The sequence below is a fragment of the Phalaenopsis equestris genome, unplaced genomic scaffold, assembly GCF_001263595.1.
Source record: "Phalaenopsis equestris unplaced genomic scaffold, ASM126359v1 Scaffold000232, whole genome shotgun sequence".
In the NCBI taxonomy this organism is placed as follows: Eukaryota; Viridiplantae; Streptophyta; class Magnoliopsida; order Asparagales; family Orchidaceae; genus Phalaenopsis; species Phalaenopsis equestris.
Window position 1 is genome coordinate 378,189 of NW_018164674.1, and position 4,617 is coordinate 382,805.

The following is a 4,617-nucleotide window of genomic DNA, read 5'->3' on the forward strand; positions in this document are numbered from 1 at the left end:
GACGCTCTCCCGCAACGCGTTGCATCGCCGCGATGCTCCGCCACGACACTCTGCTGCAACGCGTCGGCGTCACGCCGCCACAACCCATCGCAGCAACGCGCCACCGCATTGCACCGTGGCAACTCTACCCCCTCTCCTTTGCCACTATTTATAGGCTGAGAAAGGGATGAAGTTATTAAATGCTCAATAATATATAAAAAAAACAAGAAATATATATTTTTTTTTAAAAATTCAGTTTCAAGCATTTCCCCTCCAACGTTTTGCCAATCCAGCTTCCGATTCCATGTTTTGGCATTACTGCATTTATTTGAGCCACATTTATATTAAAGCTAGGTTATGTATAGGATTATTTAAGCAAAAACAAAAGATTATAGAAAGAAAAAGGGGTGTTTCAGCTCTTAATATTTTCGGACGATAAAAATAAAAGAAATTGGACTCGCCCGAAAATAGGGGGCAACTGATACGCCATCAACAAATTTTCATCATCCGACGCAAATCTCGGTGCAATTTTTTGAACAAAAAACATTCAAACTTTGATTAATAGTCAGCCGGAGCTCCGATTTCAACAAACTTATAATCAAACTGATCGGCTCAATGAGACGAACCTAATGATATAAAAGTCAGTCCGATCCGAGTCAAATCAAGCCCGGGTCAAATCATTAAACTAGTATTGGAGGATTTCCGGAGGCATTTGAAAGGTCAAATAGATGTCGAATCTAACGAGTTTATTGTTAAATTGAGTGTCTCGACAAGACGAATCCAACAAGCTCAAGATTGCTCAATTCTGACATCGTTAAGACACTCAAATGTCCATCAAACGTCATTTGATCAAAGGAAGCTCTCCGGACCGTCTGATCAAAATGATTCATATTCTTGCATTAATTGCACTCAAAATACTATAAATAGAGTCTCACCCCTCACATGAAAAGGGGAGAGGGCTTAAGAGAGAACTTGATGCTTTGAAAAGGAGCTCAAGTTCAAGATCATCATCGTCATCGTCGATCATCGTCGACTACCACTGACCGTCGACAACCATCGTCGACCACCGCTGACCGTCATCGATTGTCGCCAACCGCCGTTGATCACCGCTGACCTTTGTCAGCCACCGCTGACTAGACGTCGCCAGTTGGCGTTGTAATTTAGAAAGCTAGTAATCATTTCCTGTCTGTAGGACAAGGGGCATCTGTAATCCTCAACCTATAGTGAATTTTTACTACTTGGTCAGACCCCATGGTTTTTCCCCTTTACGAGTTTTCCACGTAAAAACTCATTATCTTATCACAGTCTGATTCATTTTATTTTCATCTGAGTGTGAGTGTGTGTTGAATCCTCGCGTAATGCTAAGACGATAATTCATTGTTCTACCGCTGCGAATTTTCTAGCACACATCACTACTAATTTTAAAAGGGCACAAATAAAAAAACTAAATTTTAGTGTCAAAAATGTAAATATATATAAATTGTGTGGCTTTAGGATAGCAATTCTATTTTTTATTAGTCTAAAGACAATTTGATATATATTATTATTGTTATTGTTAACTAGTATAAATATGATTAATATATTTAGGATTAGAAGTATACCGAAGAGTGTTGCCTTGAGTTTTAAGAATAGAGTTCAAGAGATATTTCACACCTCTCACTATAGAATTTGGGAGAGATCACCTACCTCTCGAACTTTAGATACTTATCTTTTATAAATTTATGTAAGATTGTGTTACTTTGTGATACGCCACCAACAAATTTCCATCAATCAGCACGAATCTCAGTGCAATTTTTTGAACAATCACTACCAATCTCTTCTCTGGGAAGGCTCATATATCGTGGCTACCATGATCAAACCTGAAACCTTCAAACTCAAGGATTCAGATGGGAAAATTTTGCACCGAACTTGGAATGCAGAAAACCTTCGCAAGTATTATCAGTAATACCCCAGTTATGTAATTCACATATGTTACTACATCGGAACTCATACATAATCAATGTATATGAAGTATTATTCACTTACTTTTCTATACATAAAAATATCTTTATAAAGTATAAGGGCTAATCAACGAGCCATCTCATGCTCTCGACCCGAGAAATGCACAACTTCGGTTGTATCTTAGTCAGAGCACGATCAATCCCAGGGGGATCAATCCCAGGGGGATTTGATCTAACCTCTTCTATACGGGTTAACATCGTCGAGTTTTAACTCCGGTAAATAACCATGGATAGGTTAACAGTTCTTAGTGGACTACACGTGATCCCTTCCATACAGGCTTATAAGCGAACACTGCTCCATAAACAACCTCGGACGGGTTAATAAGTCCTCAGTGGACTTTCGTTGGCTCCTCTCATACAACTTAACATCATTAAGTAATAACATGATGCATATCCCAAGCCTAGTCAAAGGTTACTGGCGATTTATCTCCAAGGTAACCTTCTTACGTGACATTGGACATCCAATGTTTCGCACCACCACGATGCTCCGTCCAACGTATTGTCGTGATGCACTGCCACAACACATCACCGCCACGTACCACAGTAACGCGTCGTGTCGCTGCATTTCTTCTATGCAACGCGTCGTGTCGCTACGATGACCTGCCGCAACGCATTGCCGCGATACACCGTCACAATGCTTCGCTCCGCCTCGACGCTTCGACGCAACAAGAAAGAAGATCCCATTGTTTGCATGCTACGCAGGACGGGGACGACTTTCCTCTTCGTCGCAACAAAAAAGAAGATCCCGTTGCTTGTCTGCTACGCAGGACGGTGACGACTTTTCTCTTCGACGCAATGAGAAAGAAGATCCCGTTGCTTGCCTGCTACGCAGGACGGGGACGACTTTTCTCTTCGCCGCAACGAGAAGATCCCGTTGCTTGCCTGCTCGCAAGACGGAGACGACTTTCCGCTTCGCCACAACTCTTCTCCACAATACTTTGCTCTGTCGCAACTACTCTTCGCAACGCCGGATAATTTTCTTCTCCTCCTCACTTGTGATTTTTCCCCTCATTTAATGCCTCTATTTATAGGCATGACATGAGACATAAGATTAAATACACACTATTAAAAAAATAATAATAATAAATAAAATTTTTCATCTCATATTCTTTTTACTTTAGTCTTTCAAATTCTGCTTTTATGGCTAAATTATAAAAAATAAAAAATAAAACTTTTCATTTTATATATTTTTTTTACTTTGGTCTTTCAAATTCTGCTTTTATGGCTTAAATTATAAAAAATAAAAAAATAAAACTTTTCATTTCATTTTCCATTTAATTTGGCTTTTCAAATTATACCGTTTTAATTTTAAAAATTTGCTTAAATTTTTTTTGCTCAAATTCTTCTTTAATCATTCGAATTCTTGCTTTAATTAATCCTCCGTGACCCGCTTCAAATTCCTCTCTTGGCCCGTCGGGTCTCTCATGACCCGCTGGGTCACGTATGGGTCATGGGTTCTGGATCCGCGGGTCAGGTTTTGGGCTGGTAAAAAAAATATTTATTTTTGTTTTTGGTGGGATTTGCCCTCACCACTTATGAATGACAAAAGACACTCATCAACTGAGCTAGACTCAACTTATTTATTTATAAAAGATAAACAATAGTCTTATATGCATACTAATGATAATAAATTATTTATACTTTTTTATGTCTTATAAAAATGAAAAGTTTATAAATCTTGATATTTTCGGACGAATAAATTAGAATCGCCCGAAAATAGGGGGGCAACTGATACGCCACCAACAAATTTCCATCAACCAGCACGAATCTCAGTGCAATTTTTTGAACAAGAAACATTCAAACTTCGATTAAGAGTCATCCGGAGCTCCGATTTCAGCAAAATTATAGTTAAATTGATCTGCTCGATGAGATAGACCTAATGATATAAAAGTTAGTCCAATTCGAGTCAAATCAGGCTCGGATCAAGTCATTAAACCACTATTACAGGATTTTCAGAGGCATTTGAAAGGTCAAACAGATGTCAAATCTAGCGAGTTTATACTCGAATCAAGCGTCTCAAAAAGACGAATCAAACGAGCCCAACATTGCTCAATTCCGACATCTTTAAGACACTCAAATGTCCATCAAACGTCATCTGATCAAAGGAAGCTCTCTGGACCGTCCGATCAAAATGGTTCATATTTCTGTATTAATTGCACTCAAAACACTATAAATAGAGCCTCACCCCTCTGTTGACCTCACTTTTGGTTGAGGTCTAAAAACTTCTTTAGTAGCCTAGGTCTAGCCATAAGACTTTCCTATTGACTAGTCTTAGAAAATTAGAAGAGGTACCCCACCATTAGAAATTCAAAACTCTTCTTTTTACTCAACTTGAAATTCCACATATTGATCTTAACCTCTAGCATTTAGTAGGTAAGATCATTATAAAAGAATTCAAGAAGAGTCCTTATAGGATTACTTGGCTTTAGGGTCGACCCTGGGTGTTGACTTGGAACTAGGATATACCATATCTTCACAATACATTAATCCATGGTTCATTTAGAATGGATATCTATCCAATTCTATGTGAAATGCCTAACTTGGTATTTTGCCCCTATGCACCTCCAAATTACCTAACTACCCTTGGGACCCAAATTTGGCTAATATTCCCAAATTTTGCCAAAATACCCAAAATTGA